At 38.4% G+C, this 26,588-nt stretch overlaps 1 long non-coding RNA gene across 4 annotated transcripts in view; it reads left to right on the top strand.

Moving 5' to 3' along the window:
* Window positions 1-23,512, top strand: part of LOC146767402 (uncharacterized) — a 118,532-nt gene extending 95,020 nt beyond the window's left edge. The window contains exons 4-5 of one of the 4 annotated variants that reach the window (XR_014955760.1): window positions 1,138-2,226; window positions 17,437-23,512. This is a non-coding gene — a long non-coding RNA (uncharacterized LOC146767402). Of the gene's footprint in view, window positions 1-1,137; window positions 16,791-17,436 lie in introns of those variants that run through there. The other 3 variants (XR_014955762.1, XR_014955761.1, XR_014955759.1) reach the window with 3 other exon arrangements.
* The last annotated feature ends 3,076 nt before the right edge of the window (window positions 23,513-26,588 follow it).

The raw sequence follows: 26,588 nt of genomic DNA, 5'->3' as shown, positions 1-26,588 counted from the left end.
GGGAGAGAAAAAGAATAAAATTTATACATTATTTAAGAACATGAAATTATTTTAAATTGATCCAGTCAACAAGGAAAGCAGACATTTTTCTCAAGGTATTTATCACACAAATATTGCAGATTACTCTTACTTCTACAGGCAGTTTCTCTTAATCAGTGTAGTATCAATATAGTACCCTTTTTGGTGACACAAAAGTCACTCTACTTTATTTTAATAAATTTTATTTCCAAAGAAAAATCATACGTGTACTTTCTTTCTCCATATATTCATAATCTCTATGAGGAAGGCTTTCACTTAGTGCATTTTATTTTAATTTCACATTTGCTAATAACATGCTTTTCAGAAAAAGCAGGTGCTTTTACAGCATCATACAAGTGGTATGTTTTGAAGGAGCAATATGTAGCTTGTTGCCCTTTGATGTAAATTTGTGAGGAAGATAGATTATAACATCAAGTTGTTTCTCCGTGCATAATAAACTGCAGAGGACAAAGTTCACGGCTGAGAATTGTATGGGATACAAGTGACTACCTTCACTACAATCAATTATTAGGATGATTATATTGTGTCTGGAGAATACGATGCTAATGACTAGCTAACGCTCAGAACACACACTCTTGACTTGAAAACCAATGACAGTTAAACGAAGCAAGGGGAAGGGCCTATATGTTGAGCTAGCAACTCTCTGGTGTTGCTAATAAATAATTAAAAATAACAGTCTTTATATGTGGCTTGACAGTATACATATCCTTTAAGTGTATCCTGCTTTGTAAGGAGCTTGGCACCATGACAGCCCAGGAAAGCATCCTACAGCATCCTGGGCAGACACAGCGTCAGGAGGCAGGGAGCGAATCAGCCTCACGGTCAGGAGGGCCCAGGCAGGATTAGCTGTGTACTTACTGCTCACCTTCTACTCCCCCGTCTTGCAAACAAATAAATAATTGACACCCATTACCTCTTTTAGGGGGTTTGCTCACATGCTTTCTATATTCACATCAAAGCCGAGATCAGTGTCAGAGAAGCAGCCACATTTAGCTGAGTCTCTCAGAGACTACTGATTAATTAGTTTTGCATTTTGGAAGTGCATCCAAAGATGTTCTAAAATAGTGTTTGTTTTTGCCTTTGCCAAAACTTGTTTAGGAGCACTCTGGAGGATGACGGTGATGTACTCAAGATGGCTGTGAAAGAAAAGGGCAATCAATTCAGGTGTGCATGTGCCAGCATTTTTTTTCCCCTTATGAAGTTTCTGCACCGTTTTTCAGAGTGACTAAATGAAACATACACTGGTATTAATAGAAAGTGAAGGATGGAGTGGGAATAGAAACTCTGACATTCCCCTTAACTGAACCAGTGTAAAATGAAAGGTACACCAAGGGTAAAAATGCAGATCTTAAAAAAATATAAAAAATAAAACAAACCTGACACAGATAAGGGAGATGCAGAGACTGTAAATCCTGCATAAAATATTGCCTTTTGAAAGCATTTAATCCCTGTTTCTTACATTGACTTTTTTTTCCTTCATAAAGTGTGGTAATATGATGTATGAGGGGATACTTGGTTATGGCAAATACTGCCTACAAAAGTGTGTTCATACTGTTATTTGCCTTTCTGTCTCTGTCTATATCAACTCCACATGCTGCTCTGGTGGCCTGCTTTGTACTTAATATAACTTGTCAAAACACATCTATCAGATATATGAAAAGGCAAACCTGGGTGGCCAGACTAGTCCAAGCCTGGCGTGGATTGCATTTTACCAAGACCACAGAAATCTCTTCTCCTCCATGAGATTAAGATGAAAAGCAGAGTTCATTGTTGTGCAACCAGATTTTAAAATAATTACACACACGTTAGTGCATTAGTAGGCCACTTGTGTTTATTTGAATCCCACATGATGCACTTTTATGTGGATTTTAAGTGATTTTTAAAACTGTCAGTACAAAAAAAAAAAAAAAGAAGTTAAAAGTGATGTTACCACTTGTTTTAAACTGTCTTTGTTTGTCTTTTTTTTGTTGTTGTTTTTTTTTAATCCTTTTCTGTATTTGCTTCTGCATAGTAAGCTGCTACCATCCCAGCACCTTATCTGTTTCCAGGAAAGAGGGCATGTGGCTCCCTTTGGCTGTTGACTGAAAGGCATCTATATCTTCTTTGAACCACGACAGTGTAAGAACTGAAAATCCTTACATCTGTGATATGCTCCGTGTTCACCCTCTGGTTTCCTGGGAGCTCATGGTAAGTGCTATATAAAGAAACACGCCCCTGGATACAGACTGAAACTCACTTGTTGATCCATAGATATTTGCTTCTGCTCTCATCACCCTTTCACAATGAATGTCTATTGCTTTGAAATATATAATTTTTTTAAATTGTTGTTGCAGCATATTCAGTGTGATTTTTTTAGATGTCCTCCTCAAATTTCAAGACTAAAGTCCTTCTAGAAAAATATTTTAAAAACTATATTTTAAAAAAATATTTTAAATGGCAGCTTACTTTGCAACCTATTTATGCTTGCCTACCAAGTGCATAAGTGAAACAATTTATTTGAAACATGATTTAAAAAAAAAAGTTTGCTAGAATTTCTCAAAGGAGTCCCATTGAATTTGTGGACTGAAAATCAACATGGGACCAACTCATGCTATAAAGTTGTTGCATCATGGGATCTCCTTAGAAGTGCAAAATTTCCAAAAGAATGACCATGAAAATATACTAACATCTTTTTATCGTGGTTTTTGGCAGTTTTTACACTTGTATTCAAAGAAATCACTGAAGATGACTGTTCCAGAATGGCTAGAATTCTTTGGGTTTAGCTTTTACTAAGTGTCTATACGTTATTTCTTTGTCTGGAGAGTGAAAAGCCTTGAAAAACACAATTTGCATAACAAAGAGAACCCTTACCTGCCAGGTGGGTTATACTGATTTGCTGTCAGGGAGCACAGCACTCTGTGCTCATCGGTGCTTGGGAATAACTGCACATCCTGCTGTCTCACTGGGTGGCTTCAGGAGCTGACTGAGAATTTAGGGACTATCATTTAAAGCTCTGTAATTGTGTAAGGGGGAGAAGAGGAAATTGGAGGCATACTGCCAATACCTTTAAAGCCTTTACGCTAACCCTGCTGGAGGACAGCAGTGTGAATAAGCTGCATGTCATTACATGACACCAAAAATAGGAAAACACTCAGAGGTAACTTGTCTAAGCTTAGTGGAGACATGATAAAGTAGAGCTTTTCTGGCTGTATTGGCACTGAAAGAGTCAGCAGCAATCAACTTTCTTCTAATAACCAAATGTGCTGAACATGAGCTAGTTATTGCAAACACAATTATTCGGTAATTGGATAAGCCTAAAATATCTTGGATACATCCTTGATCCAAGAGCTGGCAGCTTATTGATTATATCATTGTTTGGCAAAGAGGCATGCAGGCTGCAGGACTCACAAGATACATACCCAGAGCAGACTGCTGGACCCACTATCATGGAATTGGCTCCAAGTTACTGATTCGGCTACATTGTTGGGGAACTGGCACAAAGCCTGCTAGAAGTAGACACAAAACACTTTAAAGATCTAAATATTAAAGATCTAAACACTAAACAAGAGCTGTGTAACAGCATCCTTGTAAGTCTTGCCTGCCCAGGAGCATGTAACAGCCCAGGATGTCAAGGGGAAAGCACTGCAGGATAGGGCACTGCTGGTGCAATTAATTTTGTCAAAAATCAGCATTATGATCAACTTGATATCTAAATCAAAATGTATATTAAGTGAAAAAAATGCAACCAATCATTAAAAAAAACCAACCCCCTCCCCCCAAAAAAAACAACAACAACAAAAAAAAAAAACAACAACAACAACAAAAAAAAACCCCACAAAAAAACAAACCCAAAGCCAGACTTCTGTTTTCCATTCCAGGGCAAAGAAAACATATTATAAAAACATAGGTAGAGGCAAAACCTGAAGCTGACAAAAATCAGAAGTAAGGTAAGGAAGTTGTTGATATGTAGATCTTTTCAGACCAGAGTAACACCAAACACTACCCCTTTTAAGAAATTGTGCTGCTAAAGGTGAACAATGATTACATAGATTAAAAACATTGGATTAGGAATTTATTATTATAGCTGACTGTCAAATTAGGCAGATGTGAACAGGTGTGTATGAGGTAGCTCTTAAAAATTCAGTTTTAGTAAAAGAAAAAATATATCAAAGTATCTCTTCCAGATTTATTTTTCTAAATTATCTCTTCCAGATTTGAGGCTATTTAATTACAATATTTTGATTGTATAAGGTGGTTGACAATATTTTAAGTCCTACTTTTGTAAGAACCACAAAATAGTCCATGAACAAGCTCAATTTGGATAAAAATTCAAACGCCTAGGAAAAGTTTATCTAATATAGACAGCACTGAGTGTCTTTCATATGCCTTTATTTATTTTAGGCTCAGACCTCAATTATGATGTGTGAACACAGCAAATGGGTCTCCTTGCCAGGCAAAGGATAGTCCCTGATGTGAGTAAGGTTGGCAGGATCAGAATTTTACCATGATGGCTTAAAACTGATAATAGCACAACTTTGTCTGTCTGCTGGAGTGATTCAGGCCTATCATGCTGTGGCTTCAATAAAGGTTTCTAAGCTTTAATCACTGTCTTCGAGGCTGTAGTCTCTGACTTATTTGAAACAGCTGAACTTCCCCTGAGTGACTTGTCTGGTTACATTTGTGGTACCTGACCTAGTTTGCAGCACTTCCCTTGGTACCACCTCGTCATATGATGTCCCATGAAAGCACTCAGAATCGGAACTCACTCCCAATAAAGGCCAATAATTAAATAAAAATAAAAACACATTTGACATCCCACAACAAAGGGAAATCTCAGTGGCTTTTGCATGTGCTTGCCTGCTGAATCAGACAGTATTTCCTATCCCCACAGAGCTGCAGGATGATGGATCACCAAAATGACAAAAATAAGAATAGAATTTTGCACTGTATTCTTTCTCTTCTCTTGAATCTCGGAGAACATCAGATATGTTAATTAATTCTCTCTGCTTTCCTGAGGTTGTCTGTTAGACCCGTTTAACAGGTGGGTAAACCAATGCTAAAAAGTGTTCTGACTTGCCTTCTCTGAACTCTACACCCACTTTGGGTCAAGATGCTCCAGCACTCGAGGCTTTATTTAGAACAACCCCATCATTTCTTTAATGGTAGGTAATTTCATTTCCTTTAGGATGAATCTTATATCCACTCTATTTGCAATTTAAATGTGAGAGATGAATGAGCTCATGTTAAAGCTCGGATTGAGTTTAAGGAGTGTAAGAACATGAAATCTAGTCCTGAAGAAGAGCTTGTGTACTTGGAAGCACTATTGTTTTTTGAATTGCTCCCTCCACTTTTTATGTTAATAACCAGCTCATTCACACATTACTTCTCCCTGCAGACCTATCTCTTTGAGCTCAATGCATCCAGGTTTTCAGCCACTTAGCACAAGACTAGGTCACATTCAAAGAGGAAAGTTTATTGCCATATTTATGCATACAGAAAAATAATTTCCAGTTCCAATTGCGAATGCTGACTTGGACACTTAAATCTTTAACCTGTGGGCTTGTATTGCAGTATGAAAAAATAGTCCTGTGAAGGTGAGTTTTCTAAACTTCCACCTGTACCTGACATGATAACTACTATGACCCCAAATTATGTCTGCTGATTGCAACCTTGTGGCACATATGAGTAGAAATTACCCTAAGCTTTCCCAGCTTCACAGACTTCCCTATAGTGAGGCCATTCTACTAATCAGGGGATAATACAGTAGTTGCTGCCCACAGACTGGGAGCTGCAATCAATGGCACACATGATTTCAAAAGCCATCTCCCAGCAGCTTTCTCACCAGTCCCCAATGTATGGGGATAAGTCGCATCTCCTTAATCAAACAAATTAGTGAGGTAGATAAAGGAGATTTTATTTCTTTTCAGAGCCAGAATTTTGAGGACATTGGCACTTCCATTCTCCTTCTGTTGTCTTTTTGGCTCATTTTCATGTGCCCAGTGTTAGCTGATGGCAGCCGCCAGTTTCAGCTGACAGCCTCCTGGACAGTGCCTAGGACAGCTTCCACAAAGAGGAAAGGGGGAAGGGGAAAAGCTTGCATACTGCTGCTTTACCCTTCCTCATCCCTCTGGGATTGGTTCCTGTTCTACTGCAGACCTGAGAGGCTGCCTTTTCACTCAGTTGATTTAATTTAATTAGCCTCTGTGAAGCAGAGGCTTAGAGTTGCTAACCCAAAGCTTGCAAGAATCCAGTTGACAAAATGCAAGGCGCAAAATCAAAAGCTAATTTTTTGAAAAGTTAGCTTGTGAACCAGTGTGAAATACATGGTAAAGATCAAAAAGTCTTAGATATTTGTCAAAAATATCAGTCTTGAAAGACACAGTAATATAGCTTAATTCTGAAGAGCATTAGCAGGCCCACAATAAAGAATTAAGTCTTCTTTCTGATGCTTCAGTAAGATTTTCAGATATGTGGTTTTGTAATTCAACAAAATACTTCACAGTATGTACAAAAATAATAATAAAAATATTCCTCGACCCATTTTCTTAAGCTTTATTCCCTATATCTTTAGGTGTGTGAAAAAAAATATTTTTTTTTCCTGATTATGAAGTAGCTGCTGTTGTACTTTAAAGTTTCTCCTATTTTGAAAGAAATTATATTATCTATGATTATTTATTTCTTATTTAAATCTATCACTCTTTGACTGTATTCATCATGTTCTCTGGAATCTGATTTTAATTGTTTGAATCTGATTTGGTTATAAGTTTGTGGAGGTTTGTGGCCTGGCTGGTCATTTAAAAAACAGTAGGAGCTAAACTCATGACCTCTTTGACTGACCTTCCTTCTCCTTTAGCAGATGCCAAATACTGGCAGAAAATAGCATTTTTACCTGCACCTTGACAAGGTTTTTGAAACTGTATCTATAATGATGTATTCTACAGAGCCTTACAAAGTCCAACTCCTGGCCCTACAGCCCAAGACTTACACCATGAGCCTGAGAGTGTTGTCCAAATGCTTCTTGAACTCTGTCAGGCTTGGGGCTGTGGCCATTGCCACAGCCAGGGGAGACAACATTCAAGGTGAGGATGGTCCAATGCAGAGCACAGCAGGACAATCATCTACCTTGACTGGCTGGTGATGCTGTGCCTCAAAAATTCCTTATCTCTAACTTCACTAAGGATGAAAGATTTTTGGTTCCTCTGATATGTCTACTTTGCAGGTCCAAATGAGCTTTCTTCAGCAGAAAAAACACACTCTGAAAAATGTTTGTCTTTCATTATGCAGTCATTTTCATGTTATATTTTACAGTATGACATAGTAAATGGAGTGCAGTGACTCTTCGGTAGCCCAAAAGCATGATCAAGAAAAACACAATTTACCAAGTATTAATATAAACTCTTTATCTATATATATATATATATATTTAAAATACACTTCTCAGAAATTCTGGAAGCAGAATGATCTGGTTTTTGTACAGTGATTACATTTCACACTAATTGATTATCTTTTTCTGTCACACTCTTCATTGCAGAACCTATTGTACTCCATCTCCTAACTCTGCATGTGGAATTGATTGTAAAAGTAACAGGTTAAACCAGTTGCATAGCAAACCTGTCTGTGTCTCAGAAGCTGCTGCACTCAATGTCTTTGTCTTTCACTTAGCTGAATTATGCAGTGGTCAACTCTCCTCCATACAGTGGGTTTTGCAAGACTGCTGAATGGCTGTTTTCAGTGTAGTCTCATTTAGCAGATATTCCCATGTGGCTTCCATACATCCCCATGCTAATACTGTTCTCTGTGTAAACACATGGATTGAATTACTTAATGCCCTTTTGATCTAAACATAAAAAACCCAAAAACAAACACAACAAAAAACCAAACTAATAAGCAGTCACATTTCTTTTCAAGCTACTGGGCAACAGCACAATTCCCCTCTTCTGACTTCTTCACCTGTGTCACTTTGCAATCCTAGTTACATTCTGAATCTCTGTTTTCTCTTGCACTGGCTCTTCCCTTATGTGTTTGTGAGTGTGTGTGTGTGCATATGCATTTTTCCCCTTTCTCTACTTTTTTGGCCTCAGAACCTCCCCTAAGTCTGCAACTACTGCTTAAACATGGTTCATCAGCACTTGCCTGCTTGCTCCTGCTGGGTGGAAAAGCATTGAAACTTTGGGAAGGATGGTCAGTCTCTTTGCCAGCCTGTTTTTTTGAGGCAAATTACCCACTGGTGTAAATAGCTGAGCTTCTATGAATCTATTTTACTTAAGCTGAGGATCTAGGCCTTTGATTTACTTTTCTCAGCTGTAGCCATACTGGCTTGTTCAATTACTTTTATAACTGTGCCATTCAATTCCATCTGAGCACTACTATGGCACTGTGATTTAGCTTAGACCCTACTTAACAGAGAATTTATTGTCTCAGTAGATAAATGATGACTGTATACTGTTTCTCCTAATAACCTGAATACTACTGATAACATAATGTACAGCATGTTTGATGCAGAAGGGTCCCAGGTGCTTTATAACACAGTATATGAACTATATAAAAAGATAACTTTGCTCCCTGCTGAAATGCAGCCATCTCTGCTGTGAACCAGGCATAACCACACTGCAGAACAGTTTGGGATGCAACGTGGTGTCCAATTGAAACTGCAAGGGGAATTTTATGTAAGTAGAATATAATTACCCAAGCTGGATTTCAGCCAGGACTCAGGGAACACCCTGGATCTTGGAGGAACTGCCAATGGAAGATGGAGATGTTACTACAGTCATACATGCTCTTGTTTCTTGATCAATTCCAAGTGGATAACTTGTTGTCTTTTAATTTCCTCTTCGATGCTTATCTTTTTTTTTATCAGCTGCTCTTTCTGTAGCCCTATTATGTGTCATGTTCTGATTTCTCTCTTCTTACTTTTCCTCTCCTACATTTCACACATGCCAGTATTTCCTCCCCCCACCTTCTTTCATCCAAAGCATCCAAGCAAAAAGAACAAAAATAACTGTTTACATAATTTTGTTGAATAAAAAGTTTCCTATATGAGGGTAATACATTTCACTGCATTTGTACGTACAGAATTTACACAATCAAAAATAGCTAAAACATGGATGTTTGTTTTTTCTCCTGATACTTAAACAGATTTAAACAAATTTGGTTAGATCCTGGTGCTAATAATGCCAAGGCTGGTTGTGGGCTTGACCCCTGAATGGTTCATTCACTTAAGAATTGGATTTAATATTCCTTTTGGGTCCCTTCCAACTCAGGATATTCTGTGATCCTCTGAAATTCCAACACACACCCACACCCACACCTCCACACATACCCACAAAGGATTATGCTGTTGAGGAACAGAGAGATTTCCTAAACTGAGTGTCTGGACAAAAACCCTGTTCACGTAGTACCCCCCAAAACTCCTTAAAGCTTACACTAAAATCAATATCAAAACTCTTCGACCAGAAATGGGTTTGCTCCCAGAAAGCCATGAGATACTGAGGGACTTGAGCAGTGCTGAGGTGAATGTTGGTAGCATAAAAACGAACACTTTTTTCTCAACTCCCTTTATAAACCAGCTCTCCACTGGCTGCTGAGCTGCCACACACATGTCCATAGCAGAGACAGCTTGGCACCACATCCTGGTGCAGCTGCCCTTGGGCAAGCCTTTCTCTCCAAAACAACTCACCGGATGTCAGGGGCTATTTCAGTGTCTGCTTCACCTGTGCTCAGCTGGTCAACATTTCACTGGGGGGCTTTGACCAACCTGAGAGATGTGGAATAGTCCTCCCACTGCTCTGGGCTGGGAGACAGTGTCTTGAGTCTGGTCAAAACATCTGGGAGTGCTGCTTGTTTCCTCAAAAGGTCTTTGCTTTGCATGCAGCAAAATTTTGGTCAAATGAAGAATCTGCTCCCATCTCTTCAGCTATGAAACATTTAAACTGCCTGAGCCTTGTCTCTCCCTCTCACTCTGTCATGCTCACCTTCTCTCACTCTATTCTTCATTCAGCTAAGCAAAATCAAATGTCAAAATTCACAAAACAATGCTGTGTGAAAAGCGATATTTTTTTTCTGACTTTGTTGAAATATTGCCTCACTTTCTGTGTGAAATGTTCCACTCAGCTCCACTCTGTAATCAATGGCTGATGAAATATCAAGGCTCAATTAATTATTATGGTGCCTAGCAGCACTGCTGAAGTTGGTGGGTGGAGAACTCATTCTTTTTAATTTTGCAATCAGGTCTATCCTGCCACTTGAGTTCTCAGGACAGGATATCAACATATACTTTATGGGGAGTTTCATTTGAACTTCACATATCAGGAAGCATGCTTTTCCATTTTGAAACACTGCAAAAGTAAATGTTTATTTGTTTTACTGTGAATGCCATAATCTTTTTTTCTCTGACCTGTACACTCAGATCACTTTGAAATGTTAGTGTTATTCTTTCTTTCACTGAATTTATTTTGTTTCTCAGATGGTTTTCTGTGCACAGGATGATTCCCTAGTAAACTGACATCTAACTATGCAACTGTGTGAATGAGGGGGATGGTGGTTACAAGAGTTGTAGTGTTTCAGAATGAAAAAAGAGAAAAATCCCTGTCAGTCTGTCCTCTTTCTTTCTTGAAGCAAGAAAGTATCAGCACTTTCTTGGTAGCTTGAAATTTTGCAGATGTTCATTTTTGTGTATTTAATTGGATGCATTGTCAGTGACATGAACTTTTGCTGAGGGAAACTAAAAATACTTGAATAATAAATAGAAAGGGAGTGTATTAATTATGTGTTATTCACTGGAAAGTGTTGAATTTATTATAATGGACATCATTGTCATTGGGGTTATTGCTGTTGTGATAGGTTTGTTGAGACACATCACTCAAAAACCCAGAGGAGCTGACTGTGCTATGCGCTGGTGGAACCTAAAATAAGAATCTGGGCACTGCTTGCAAAGATCTTACATGCCAGGGGAAGAGCTGGTAGTGCAATATTTTTTTTATCTAAAATATTTAATTTGTGATTTAATTCCTTTTGTTTTCTCCCAGATGAATTATAGATCATTTAAAAAGTCTAGGATGACTCTAAATTCCATTGAAGTCTATGCAAAAGAACACCTAGGACCGATTTATTCCTTCTCATGTGCAAGCCTATAGCTCACGTGTAACAGAATCACTTTGTGCAGCACTGAAATGCAGCCACTTCTTGTGCATAATATAGCAACTTTTTCAAAAATAAAAATAATGAGCTTGACTATTTAATGGCAGAAAACAAAGAAGACTATCTCATCAAGGTTCTTGGCAGAATGTGAGCAGATTTGGCCTCATGCAATTATTGTCTTCTTTTGGGTTTGCTGAGGATACTGGCGTAATATCTCTGCTTTTTCCATCTGATTTCAAGTGACCGCAACTGTTCAGGGCTTTGGTTTTCTCTGATCTAAATGATTTCAGCTCAAGCACCAGAGTGTCCCCAAGCACCATGCTGGGAGGCTGGCTCCACACTGACTCAGAGGGAGCATTCCCATCTATCTGACTCACCAGCACTCAAGTGCACTGCCAGCAATCCAGATATTAAACTGATCCTCCATCAGCATGGGGAGGGGAAGGGAAGAGAACAGATTCATTTTTTAAAATGAAATACTGATGGTACTGAGTGCATCAATTGGATCATTTTGCCATATGTAATAGACCAAACAAAACAACTTAAATGGCCAAGTTATTTAAGTTTGCAAAGCAGATGCTGTGCAAGCTTCTGCCTTTTTTTTTCACAGGGTTGTTTATTACATATTGCATCCAGACAAATTCATCGGCCCTTCGATGGGACTTCACAAGCAAGGCTTGTGAACTTAATTTTCCCTTCTCTGTCTCTAGCTAGACTGTGTGAAATGTTTTTAAAGAGAAGGTTTGTAGAGTTTATCTTTTATTAGATCAACTGATATGGTTGGTTAAAAAACAAGCTTTAAGACACACAGACTCTTCTTTGGGTTTGAAACCATATTAAGGAAAAAATGATAAAGAGTATGCTAGATAACATATTATTGTTTGGGGTTTTTTTACATGTTGATTATATAAGATTTTCTCCAATCTAGCAAATAATGCATTTTCAGTAGATCTGTCACTAGTGTTGGAGGATGTAAGCTTTTATTGTCTTCCCCAAAAAAATCAGATTACAGTTTGCTTTTTCTCACATAGATTCTGAAAACCAGTACTAATGATGAAAATTCTGGAAACAATGGAGTTTAAAAAAATTCAGGTGAATAAAGAAATTTCATTTCAGTAATTTTGACAATTTTGAATTTTCTAACAGCTTTCGCTCTAGTAAAATTAATTCCATAGCAGAAATTTATTTTTAAGAATTATAACTCCGCTGTCAAAAAACTTTTGACTAGAAACAGCTGACAAGATTGACTGCTTCCCTTTTTGGTTTCATGGAGTTACATTCTCAGATGGGGAAATGGTTTTCCAGGAACCCCTGAGGAGTGCTAGCATGACAGTTTAACTCTGAATTCAGTTTTAAGAACTTTTAGAAGGAAATTGCATTACAGGGCTGTTCCTGCCTTGATGATCAAGGATTATGTGGCTAGGCTTTTTTTCAGTGGGGGGAAAGTCAATCCTATTTTTGCAAAAGAAAACATTTAGGGAATGTATAGGAAAATTATATTAGCAGGGGAATTGACAATCCTGAATTTCATGACTGTAAGGGTATAGTCATGATTTAGAAAAATGCCTTGCATAAATTGGAGGGGTTTCCTCAAACTTCACTCTTTTCCATCCCCTTTCCCCTCCCTGGCTGTAGGGTTCCTCTAGATGAGCAGTGTTTATTTTATACTTTTCTTTGGCTAAAGTGAAAGACGATTGTGTTTTTTGGATGGAAATTCATGTGTTTTCTATTATTCTACATGTTTAATTTAACTCATGGATAGAAGCCAAATAACTGTACATGGGTACATTATAAAGCAATCACTTTCCAAGATCTTGAGCTCCAAGGCACATGTAGGTGAGGTGCCAGAGAAATAATACTTTCATTTTTTGTTAATTCAGTTTAAATTTTTCTATATATTAAAAGCTGTTTTAACATAAAATTTACTTTGTAGCAGCTCCAGAATGTAAATCTTTATATATAAGTGATCAATGTATAATAATGGAATTCCAAGTCACAGCAGGACAAAAACACCACTGGAAAAATTATTACTTTAATGAAATACGTTAGTAGAAGCAAAAAGTATTATTAGGGCACATACAAAGGAAATTCCAGTAGCCAGTGAAGATAGTGTGAGTCTGACCATTTTCACATGTAAAGAAAAGATACAAACTTGATTGCACATTAAGAGGAACAATGTGGAAATTTGAGAAAGGGTGCTTAGTTTTTTAACAATAGATATTAAACACATGTATGGTTTTGTGCTAAATCTTATTACTGGAGATTACTTAGATTGTTTAAACTTCCTTTGGGGAAAAAAATTGCATAGGAAAAAAATGAAAATATTTGAGTTCTTAATACCTCAGTGTACATTGGAGAACCATCCTTCTTTCTGTAATAATACATGAAGTGCATTGCACTAGATTGCATTTTTAATGCTTCAAGAACATTACTTTGCAATGAATGTGCTTCAGAAAAACAGTTTTGCTGTGTATTTTATTGGCTGAGTTAACACAACAAATACTATAAATCCAGTAATTACTAATTGCCTCCTCCATTATAATGTAAGAAATGAATCATAAACCTTTTATTACTTTAACGATGGACTACAGGAAGGATTAATCTTCCAGTGAAGCATTTTTCATATTTACCTGGTTCCTTCTGTTATACTGTACTCGTTTTCTCTTCCCAGTCTTCCTTCCTATTTGATGCTCTGTAGTGGCCCCTACTGGGAAAGACATGACCGAGACCTAGCAGCTGCCTTGGCATCTGTTGATGGATCTGTTTAGCTGTTGGTGGTTTAGCAATTACCCCTTGGTGGGGAGAGGAAACGAAATTAGAAGGCAATTCTAGGCAACCTTTTCCCATCCACTGCACTAGTTGTGGCATGCACACTTCTGCTAACTCTGTAATGCACCATCTTAGGGTGCCTGAAAGTTTATATAAGGATGAACATGACAAAGGGAAACTGAGGACCATGAAGTATCACATGAATGAACACTATTACCAGTCAAATATTAATGCAGAGTTTGTGTTGAGACACTGACATAACTTAGTTATTCACGTGGATTAATTTTCTCACCATAAAGTAAGATTTGTTTTTAAATCTGGAGATTGCTCTTGACTTTGAGATGTTTACAACAGAGTTCTGAATGACTTTTTCTTATCTCATACCATTACCATTATAATTAACATCCTCATCATTATATTTTTGTATTATGATATCATTGCAAAGCTCTACCTGAGATTGGACCCTTGCTGGTAGGAAATGCACATAAAGTGGCAGCTCCTAGTCCAGAAAGTTATGGGTGTAGGGGAGAGGGAAGAAGTGGTTTACTTTTCTGTTACACCAGTGGCTGAATGAGGCAGAGGGCTAAGCTCTTGTCTAGTTACAAGGCCTGTCTGTTTTGTGCTGTCTCCTTACAAGCCCAGACACCTCTATGAAACTTTTGCCATTACTCACTCTGTGCACAGGATGCTATCCAACATACACAGTCCAAATGGTCCTCTTCAGCAGAAAAAATTACTTGTGAGGATTTTATCTCTTTCAAAACTAGGCTCACTTGTAAGAGTAATAGGTCACTTGAGGCAAAGGACTATGTTTTGAGGGAGGGATAAATCTTGTGCACCTTAAGGCCTCCTTCTTTCTTTCTACCATGGTAACACAGCTTTAACCCTGTAATGCCTTGTACATACCAAGATAAGAACAGGTGGTGTAATGGTCTGAAGCGTAAGTGGGACTTTTTCTTCATGCTCACTTTTCATCTCTATTGATCAGTGAAAAATCACAAACAACTCTCCTGAAACTGGTTGGTTTGCAACATTTTACAACTAAAAGTTGACACAGCATCTCTAGTAAAGGACCCAGTTCTGGAAACAGAAAATGCTATGAGAAGTAAATAGAAAACTCCAAGAAAGCAAAGGTTAAAAGCTTGAGTTCCCTTAAGAGAACTGACTTTGGAATGTATTTTTCCCTCACTGTAAATACAAAAAAGGTGTAATAAACCAGATTAGTTTGAACATCTATTGTGACATCTATTGTCAACATATGATGAGGCTAGAAGACATAGAAAACACCACCAAGAACTGCCACCATGCATGCTGCTCTGGAGACTTTACAGTCCAAATACATTTCTGGAAATTTCTTCATATAGGATCCATATTTTCCTCTCTGGAAAATTTGTATTTATATCCTTTCTGGATATAAATGCTCTATGCACATAACTAAACACATGAGTTTATTAAAAAGACTGAGTTCTTGAAGCCAGATGAGGTGCAACAGGAATAGCCATGCATCATGAAGCTGAGTAGGAGGATAGGGTTACAACATGAACAGTGTTCAGCAACAACAACAAGGAAAAAGTCCTCCAGAAAGCTCAGTTTACTGCTTCCATTGTTGCACCGTACCTGTGTTTGAAGCTGCACATGTAAATAGAGCAAATATTTTCATCCCTAGTGACCTTTTTTAGTCTGCAAGGGTGTCCCCATTTTCCCCCTTGAAATATCAATGCCAACTTCTACTTTCTTTTGGATGTCATACTATTTCACATCACTTGATATAATGATAGATAATATGAGATAATATGATCAGAGCAGCTGTATTATTTGCATTATAGAGTGAATCACCAGTATGAAGATGTTTTGATTTAAACTCAAACCCTATTCCCTTTTTTATTTCAGTGACTGAGCTTAAGTGGACAGCTTAATTTTTCTTTATATGTATTTATAGCTGAAAAGTCAAACAACAGAATGCATCAGTAGAAATATTCCTCGTCAGCATCCAGCAACAATATGTTAGATTACACACTCAGAAAAAATTAATTTTGTGCTAAATATTTTATCTTATATTGGACGTTTGTGCTGGCAGCAGGGGTGTGCAAGGTTTTTGCCTCCATGAGAAGAGGCTGGGGTTGCCCTCTGCTGAAGAGCTGGTTGCAGCAGCCCCATCACAGGACACAGGTACACCCATCAGCCAAATTGGTGCTCTGGGAAAGCACAGAGTGTGCAGGGGCAGAAAGTGTGGCACGGAGGGAGGAAGAGCAGGGAACAAAAAGAGTGATAATAAGCAGGGGGAACACCAAGGTCAGGAGGAGGAGGAAAAGAACAAAGATGAGGTACTCTATAGTGGAGCAGATCAACACACTGCAGCCTGCGGAGAGGACTATGGCAGAGCAGCTGTGTGTTTCCTGAAGGAGCTGTGACCTGTGGAAAAGTATGCACCTTGGAGCAAGGGGAAGGAGCATTGACAGAAACCTTTACATTGCCTTGCCCTTTGACTGTTTTCCAGTTCCTTTCTAATTTTAAGATCTTAGAATAATATAGAACATTTGTTTTTCAAGATTCAAAGCAGTATAATTGCATGTAGAAACAGAGTGACATTCATTTTGAGAGAAGTTAAGTGATATAGCCCTCGGAGTGACATGACTGGAGACAGACCGTGGGGCTCCTAATGCTTCTTTGTTAGTTTTATGCTCCAGGTTAAGTCCTCTTTGACACTGAAATGCTTCAAAGCTCCTAACTGTCACATATCTTTTTGCTGTTTTTCCAAATCCTATTGCTGAATGCATTTTTCCTACTTTTGGTCATTTCACATTTAGCCTCTGTGAACCCTGGATCACAGGAGTCATTGCTTTGTATTTTACTTTGTCTGTGATAGCACAGACAAAGTAAAGTACAGTTCTCCACAAATTCTAGCATTCAGAAATGACAAATCAGTCTGCTGCATAGCCATGAGAACGAGTGTAACTGGAAAGACAGAAGGGAAGCAAAAAGCTTCTTACTTGCTGCAGGAATTCTGATCTCACAAGATATCATTTTACAGGCTTTTTTTCCATACCACAAATGTCTGCAATATTTCCTAAAGAAGAATTTCACTTCCCTCAAACTGAAATTTTCACTTGACTCTGGAAAGCAGCACTCTTTTTGTTTTTAAATTGTATATTCTAAGGAAATAAAATGCAAAAAGGCTTAAGCTCCAATGTTGTTGGCTAAGGAAATTGAGGAGAGAAAAGAAATATATTAAACACTAAGTTAATCCCTAGTTCAAATTAAAAGAAATCTCTGGATAATCTAGATGTTCTGCCTGATCTCTAAAGTGCAGTGTTAGCTACAATGACAGTTCTTTAAAGAAGCTTTATATAAGTCACTCATCTTCCCCATCACAACATCTTGCAACAGTCCCTAACAGTTGACTGACCATTTATTTCAGACTTTCATTTCTTAAGTAAATACTAGCTGATGTAGAAGAGTTTGAATAAATGTAAGGAAATAGATATATTTATGTATATTTTTTATATATTACAGAAGCACAGAATATTCTGAATTGGAAGGAACCCACAAGGACTGGCTCCAATTCCTAGTCCTGTACAGGACATCCCTGAGAGTCACATCATGATAAAAAAGCCACATGTGAGCAAGCAACAACCAATGTAAATTTTATGCATGTCTATCTAAGGTTATAATAACAGCTCCAGCACTTTCTCAGGGTAACGGTTCAAGAAAGAAACAGAGATAAAGTACTATTTCCTGTCATAGCTACAAAAAAAGAAAGAAAAGAAAGAAAAAAGAGAAGAGAAGAGAAGAGAAGAAGAGAAGAGAAGAGAAGAGAAGAGAAGAGAAGAGAAGAGAAGAGAAGAGAAGAGAAGAGAAGAGAAGAGAAGAGAAAAGAAAAAAAAGAAAAGAAAAGAAAAGAAAAGAAAAGAAAAGAAAAGAAAAGAAAAGAAAAGAAAAGAAAAGAAAAGAAAAGAAAAGAAAAGAAAAGAAAAGAAAAGAAAAGTTATTGTTAATTAAAAGATTTTTGCCTTAGAATCAAAGAGGCAGTGGATGAAAAAATCTGCAGAAATTATCTAAGGCTGCCTCAACCTTAGCATTTATTATTCAACACCTCACTCATTGCCCTGATTATAAATATTTAATCACTCAACAACTGTAAGTGCTTGTGTCTTCCTGGAGGACCTGCAAGCATTAGTAAATAAAGGGATGGGGGGAACAGGGAGGAGGGGGACTAGAAAGGCAGAGAGCCTAAAAGATGTGTAGAGATTATGCAGGGACAAGTGAAAAGGTGTGAAGGACGCCACTGAATTGGGCCTTTGTAATCAGGTTGCACGAACACCTGAACGCTAATCCATTTTGTTTCTATTCACTGGACTTCAAAGCCATATTTTCTTTATTGCATGGCAGTCTCTGACAGAGGGTGCCCTTGGAGAACAGGCAGAAAATGTTCTTAATGAAAGCAGAGCCCCGAGCAGTGAGAGGTGCCATCCCTGTACCCTCCTTTGTCTGTCACAAAAAAAGCAGGCAAGCTTGGCAGGCTTTTGGGCCTATCAATAATGCATGAGAAGAATTACATCCACCCTGATGCCAGGAGAAGGGAACGGCAGAGGAGAGGGTTGTGTTACACCACCCTGAAAGTGCGTTCACTTCCTATCCATCCTCCCTCTCCATACAGAGCACGTGCTTCTGGACTACAGGTCCGTGATGTATGGCTTACATGCTCTCTGGAGGCATGGAGTCACTTTCTGTACCTGTAAGGGTTATGTTGGTTTCCATCACTGCTGCTGAGGTGCTTGGAGTATGCTGCTTCAGCCTGAAATCCTGTCAGATTACTTGTAAGACTTAGTTATGGGTAGGGGTAAACCTTAAAACATTAGTGGGGGGGGGGAACCATCTTTGCTTCTCCATACTTGGCAGTCTGGAGGGTCTCCAGTTCCCCAGTTTAATTGCTTTTTCTTTGGTGGCTTTTTTTTCTTCTTGCAAAGCACTGGAAAGACAAATAAACACCTTAAGAGGCCCAAGTTTTGAATATATTTTCATGTAAGAATGAGAAACTTCCAAACTCTCAACACATTCAAAGGTACAGCATAAAATTAAGGACACACACTGCAAATTATAATTATTTTATAACTTTTCTCCTGTAAGAAGAGCTGCACCCTTGAGGGCTTATTTCTTTTAGACATTATTGTGTACTTTTCATAATTTCTTGTATAAACATCTCCTCTACAAGCACAGCCACCACTTATTTGACAAAGTGCTCTGAGGTCTGTATTTTCTTCTCCGACATTTCAGGATACAGTGTGGGCATTATACAGTTTGTCCTAGACAGCTGTGGGGCAGATTTTCCAAGAGATTTTCCCTAAAGCACAGATGAGAGTTAACTTTCAGGGTTTGCTCACCTTGGTTTGGTTAAAGGACTACTCCAGAAACCTGCAGAAATGCTTCAGCCTGTTGGTCTGAAGGTGAGGATTTGGTGTCAATGGCGATCCAAGATATCTTGTGTCTTAGGGTGACTGGGAAGGGCTGAGCAAGCAGTTAAGTTTAGAGCATCACCCTTATAAAATATTCATTGAAAAAGTGAACTAACTGGGCAAGCAATGGGTGGAATTGAGAATTTAATTGTTCCCTGTGTAGGTAAAAGGATTGAACAAGGCATACTGTTCCTGGTGGAATTATCTGGCATGCAGCCTCACCATCCTGATTCCAACAGCTCTACTGCACAGATCAGTCTGCTCCTTCATGTTAGAACTGCTGAGATATTTGCTACAATGAAGCCCAATAACTAAGCAAAAGTCTCAGGGGAGCAAGATAAGTTTGAGGCTTCCAAATACAAATGTTTGTACTCTACATTCTAGTGCAGGTGGACGCTGTCCAGAATGTCCAGAAGTTGTGAGTGGACATTAGGATATTAGGACAAGACCAAGGCAGCAGACATGGAAAAACAAGTAAGATGCTAAGGCAGCAAAGAACAAAAAATCCACAAACTTCACTTTAATTAATGAAATTAATTAATTCTTTTAGCAGGATCTGCATTTTTGTGACTTCACTGTGAGGGACATGCAACGAGAGTTCTGAGATATTATTTTGAAGGGACTAGTATTATCTTCTTCAACATAGATAAATAGGAGAGTCCTAAAATTAGGCTGTATCAGCAAGTTGGAATCTTCATCTCAAAGTGGAAGACCCACTTCAAATTCGCATTTGAAATATACACTGCAAAAGAAAGACTGTCCATAAAATAATAGGGTCTCCCTCTTAAACCGTCTGCTTCCTTTACAATGGTTATTTTGCATAAATGCATTTTGATAGACTAACAGTAAATGGAAATCTATAGCTACTATGGAACTCAGTTATGGTGGTGAGTGTCCGAATCTGAACTGGAGCTTGTGGTGATTGTAGGTAATCTTTCAATTATAGCACTCAAAATCCTTCTCTATGCTACAAAACACTGAAAGGCTGGCTTGCTCGGCCTCTGTTTTCACAGAAACACCCAGGGATGGGAGCCTATTGCCAGACTTGAGAGCAGCATGGATATGACACAATTCCCTTTGCTTATGGCTCTCCAGACCTCACAGCATTCCTGAGAGATTCAGATATTCTGTGTGTCCTTTATCACTTCAGGCACTGTTACCTGCTTAGAAAGCTAACCCACAACCTGTAAATCTTGTTGCAATAATGAAGGTTGGCACTGCCTGTTGGCGCCTCCTCCTCCTCCTCCTCCTCCTCCTTCTCTCTTTCTCCTTCTCTCTGTGCCTGGGGTTGGCCACAGCCGGAGCTAAGAGCATGCTTGTGCTGTGGTGCCAAGCAGCCTCAGGCTTCTGCCAAGCAACTGCCTGTTTTGTTTTTGGCTGCTGTGTGTAAAATGGCAGATCTAATGAGACATTGTGGAGCAGCTGGTTTTGGCTGTTCCTCTGGCACAACTAATTATAGCCACAAGTTGGGGTGTGAACCATTTGTACCTCAAAGACCGTTTTCACCCAGGTGAACTCCTTTGAAAATTCCTTAGTGGGAGAAATTTCCAGATCCCAGCTCCAGTACTTCACTTGTGCCAGACTCTTTGTCCTCCCATCCCACTGCATTTTCCTTCTTGGATACATCAGAGATCCAGAGCCCCACCAGTGCTTAAGCAAGTAACTGAGTCTGAGTGAGAGCCTTTTGTAAAGGCCCTCCCAAGCTCTTCAGGGATGGAGGCTCAGAGGGACAGATATTCCCCCTCTGCCTTCTGCATAATGTGGATCCCAAAATGTCAGCTGAGGGATCACCCCACCCATGCTGCATGAAGGTGTGAGTGGTGCCTGCTCTCTAAAAAAGAAATAAGCTATAGATATACTTATGAAAGGCTGTAGCTTTGAGTGAGAATATACAATTGACTCTAAGGGGTCTGTTTTTCCCTTGGTTTTTGCACATGAGTAATACTAATGGAACTTAATATGGACATTGAGGGGAAGCTTATTTTGCTTGGAATGAATAACCATCAAACTTTTTTTATATGCCTATCTTCAAGCTGCAGTCACATACCCAACACCTTGAACTGAACTGAAAAAAATATCATAATTGGTATAATTCTTAGTGCTTATTCCACTTGTCTTTGCTTTGCTCTCTCTTGTTTGTTTTTTTTTTTCAGAAATAAAGATGACTTGTGCAATGCAGTTTTGATAAGGATTAAATAAAAAAAAAAAGCCACATTTACTGTATTTTTCTTAGTAAGATCAGTGCACAATGTGTCATCTTTCTCTCTTCTCCTTGGAGAGATAAAAAGTGACTCATTGCCTTGCTTTACTTTAATATTTTAGGTATATGAAAAGACAGAGACAGTAACAAGAGACTCAGTGAACAGGAATATTTATGCTGGAGGTGGGGGAAGAAGGTTTGGAATTATACATAAAGAGGAGAAGTTGAAGTGAAATAATGTTGTGGAGAATAAGCATGCTTGCTTTTGATGGAGGAGGTAGAGACAAGTGCATTTCTGTTTACTTAATTAGCATGTGGAATACTTTGGAATAAGTTATATGCATTTTGATCCCATATGAGTTATTATAATAGCTTGCCAACATAAAAACATTTGAAAATGCCAAACAGTGTAGTGAATCTTTAAAAAAGCCTGTTTGCAATCAATGGTTGTTTTATGTTCCTATTAGAGAATAGAATGATATATGGCTCTGCTGCGTGATATACTACACCCCAGTTTACTGAATTTATCAGAGAAACAAACAAGACCACAATGACTCACAAGTGCTGGGGGTAGTGGAGACCTGTGTGGGCTCCCAATAGTTTAGCTAATCCTTCATAGCATATTGTATGCTGAAACACACTATCATCTTTTAACTCCCTACTTCTAAGTCATTACATAATAACCCTTTTAACATACATTATTGAAAAATCTCTGCTATGGGCCATCATTTTAGTGAATTTCATTAAATCCCCATGATGGAAACTAAGGTATTATAACACGTGCACTTGTATTGCAAAGGTCCTGCTGTAGCTGAGACTTGGATTCCTTATTATGTTCAAACAAACTGTCCTGAGAAAATAATTTAGTGAGAAATGAACTTAGAGAACTAAAAGCATTTAGATCTGAACAAATTACTGAGCAAAATTGCCTTGCCATGAAATATTAGACTCATTGTCAAAGATGTTTAGTCTACTCCGGGTGTTTGATCTATAAGGGCTCTATTCAAAGCTAATTTCCTTTTCCATGGTTTTGGCCACAGAGACTCCATGAGGCTTCTACAACTTGGCTCTTAGAGATCCCTCAGCTTGGTTTTAGAGCCAAATGTTTCTGGGCACTCGTCCGGAGGAGCTTTGGCTCAAGGCTTTGGCAAAAGCCACCGACTAGAGCTGAGCAAAAAAGTTGTCATGCCTACCTTCGTGCCCTTATATAGGGGAGCCATTGACTGATAACATCAACTCTGCTCTGTCCCTTGTCCCAGAGGGGAACAGTGATATCACAGAGAGCAGAGTCCTCCCAGGCAGGCTGACAGCACCATTAGGACATGCACAAATGACTTCCTTATGCTTGTCTGTACTCTGCTAGAAATATTGGAGGGGGCTCTGGCACATGGATTTGTCACAACTTGCTATGGATCTACTTGTATCTACAAATTGACTGGCATGCTAACAGATGGTCTTTCTTCTGTGCATTTATCTTGCTTAAATATGGCACTGTCCCTGATGCTGAATGGCTGCTGGCTTCCACCCCAGAGGTGGCTGCATTTCAGTGTCAGATGAGGGAATAAAATGCTCTAGGACCCTTAGGGAGAGAAGAAGAACGGTACAAAAATCATGTGTTCCTCATACAGTACTTGCACAATTTCTGGATGCTTTTAAAGTTGATTTTCTGGTAGACCCTTATACTTCTGGGATGGTACATGTTCGTATGCTGTGGTCTGGAACCCCTATGCATCAAAACAAGGAACAAATATGACTTCAAAAGAGATCCCAGGCAGAGGCAGAAAAGAAATGACATTCTTTCTCTAAGGTGACCTCTACCAAGTTGTACTAACAAGGCTAATGCATATGGTGACAGTACAAAACTGAACTTTTTTTCTGAGAATAAATAAATTACTTTGCTGAAACTTATCATAACACTAATCTCTGGGCCTCAAAGTCCCAGAGATGCAGCAGGAGTTCCCACTGCCTAGTAGGCACAGACAGGTGGCCCTTTCTACTGAAATGTGGAAATGTACAATTCCCTCCCAAGAAAAGCTGTTGTCAGACAAGTGGCACCACATCCTCCTTTTGCGTTTTATGTCTTCCCGCTTCTCCTACATGTGAAGAATCATTTTAGCTTTCTGGTGCACCATGCCTCTCAAAACACTTGCCACACCAATTTGGTTGAACTGCCCACAGCTCTTTGTCTTGGGCAATGCACCACAGCTAATTCTGCAAGAAACCCTAGCCCATGGTCCCTGAACAGCCTGTAGGTTGGGGCAGCACTGCTTGAGGAGCCCAATTCCTGTCTCCTCTGACCTTGTGCAGAGACTGTCTGCTTCTTAATCCAGGTGCATCCCCATGTGCAAAGCTCCTGGGTTCCAAGACTGTGAGCAGCTTGTCACTTGATATGTCTGATTACCATAGTCGTACTAGACTTTACATAACACCTCTACATACATGTTGACACCTCACATGATAGTCAGAGAATTTCACAGACACCCTTTGCAATGTAATGTGGCACCAAATTCATCAAAGCTGGCTCAGGGAAACATAAATCATATTTCCAAACCAACTCGGGGCATTTGAGCTGCATGATCTCCCTACAGGATAGCCAATTTCCAGATGCTACTGACCTTCCTTTCAGTTTTTCCATCCTAGTTTTTCTATGACTGAGCAAATCCTTAGAGAAGACAGGCCCCCTGCATGCATATGTTCTAAATCAGCTTACCAGATGTAGAGGTTTCAGCCCTTCTGGATGTTTAGGCCAGATGCATCAGGTTCATCACCTCAAAGGAGACTTTGAGTGTCAAAACCACCCATGCATGTTTGCTCCATCATTCTTCTACGAAAACAATTCTGCAAGTCATACTTAATATAAATAAAGGATATTGTCCTTTCTTCAGCTGTCATCCTTCTTTCAGTCTGTCCTGAAAGGATACTACACAGTCTTAAGCTATTGGTTTCAGTTTTATTTTCTATTTACAAAGTACTTTATCAACTCTGTGAAGGATTGCAGTTTACATATGCATATTCTTAAATATTAACCATGTTTAACTTTTCCCTTCTGTCTTCTAATAATTCATTTATCTGTTGCTCCAGATGATATACTTTCTTACCAATTTTCCAGGACCAAAACCAATAATTCCATTAGTGTGGAAGACCACAGTTATGTAAGAAAAGACTATAACTTCATTACATGAGATTCTATGAAATTATTTTTTGTGCCTTTGGTGCACCTTTGACATGGTCCTTGTTTGCTTCTATGTTCTATGTAGAGCTCATACTAAGTTTTAATTGCCAACTACTACTTCTAGATCTTCCTTCTGGATCATTCCTCAGAAGACATTATATCCCTCAGATTATTTCTCATCTGTATTTCTTGTATCCATCTGTTGTGCTGTACATGGAAATGACTGGAAATTTCTTTTAACTACTCTTTATTCATGCTGTTATAATTAAATCTAAGTCTTGATTCATCTCCCTTACATCTCCTGCACATTTACCACCATCCACTGACTTTGTCAGTATGTTGCTTACTCTGTATTTGAGTTTGTTAATGAAGATGCTATGGTGGACCAAAGAATATTCCCTCTGGTGTCCTGGTAGGCATTTCTCCTCGATCATTATGCTGTGGTTTGTCATTACCCTTTCATTTCAGTATTGTTTACCTATTTATCCATTAATGTTTGTTTTCAATCCACATAACACCGTTCTCTTCCAAGACAACTTCAATTAAGTTTTCAAGTAAGGTTTTATCAAACACTGTATCAAATATTTTTCTAAAATTCAAATACATTACATGTGCCACTTTCTCTTCATGCAGTAATTTTGCTGCTTTATCCGAATACATGGCCAAGGTTATCTAGTAGATTAAGAAGGAATTTTTCAAAGGATTCAGGCATGTGGTCCATGTTCATGCAATTTGCATCTATTAAAAATATAGCAATATTTTTGTGACCTAAAATATATTGCAAGGTAGTATATTGCAAAGTAGTTGTTTCTCTACCCCTTTATTTGCACCAGTTTCCAATATTTAGAGAAGAATCATCTAAACTTCTACAGTAAACTATACATGCACACATTTGCAGATGAAAATTGAAAAGACACATTAGACATATTTGAATATTTTTACCATACTACTGGCTTTTGATTATTAAAAGCATATCCAAAGGTAGAACTTTTTCTGCTTAAAATTGAAATGCCTTGAAGAAGTGTTAGTAGAAAGTTGCTTGCACAAAGGAAACTTCTGATGACATATTCTTTGTTACAATTTCTTATATTCAATGACTGTGGTTCTGTTGTTGGCTGAGTGATTACAGAATTTTTTTAAAAAAACATTTTTAGAAGATTTAAAAATTTTATTTTAGTGTCAATCCAGAATTCTAACAAACTAATTAGTTCATTCAATAATAATTGGTTTACACAACATTTCTATGTTTGAAAATAGTTTTTATTTTCTTCAGTCTACATTTTTTCCCTAACCATTTGTCAACTATTTTTAGAATGATAATAGCACAATATATTGGTTAACTAAGATGATCTGTCATTCACTTTATTTTGGATTCTTGGCAGAATGGAAAAAGAAGAAACTTTTCTTTACTGTCTTTTTTGTAAGATGGAGAAACTCAACTGTCCTGTATAAAAGATGTGGTCAATATCAGAACACCAAGATATGGAGCCTGACTTTTACCAGATATTAAAACCATGTGCTTCTCTTTGGCCCATTAAGAAAAATAACCAGGAAATTGGCAAGCCCATATTGTGAGGAGTTTATTTGGTGGGGTTCTACTGTCTGTCCATCTACCCATTTACCCATTCATCTGAAACTCTAAAGTGTCTTTTTCAGCACTTAGAAGCAGCTGAGTTTCTTTTCTTTTCTTGCACTGCATATGATTAGGGCTAAGAAAAACATGTAGTGCTAAAGTGGCAGTACAGACTCAGAGGAAAACCTGTCTCTGAAGAGCTGTCACGTACCATTTTGTCCAGGCTGCTCATCTAAACTCATGGAGCTAAATTTATTCCTGTTATAA

This window comes from Lonchura striata, chromosome 5 (genome assembly GCF_050655825.1).
Source record: "Lonchura striata isolate lonStrDom1 chromosome 5, ASM5065582v1, whole genome shotgun sequence".
In the NCBI taxonomy this organism is placed as follows: domain Eukaryota; kingdom Metazoa; phylum Chordata; class Aves; order Passeriformes; family Estrildidae; genus Lonchura; species Lonchura striata.
The sequence above is the reverse complement of the archived record's forward strand: the minus strand, read 5'-3'. Positions and strand labels throughout refer to the sequence as shown.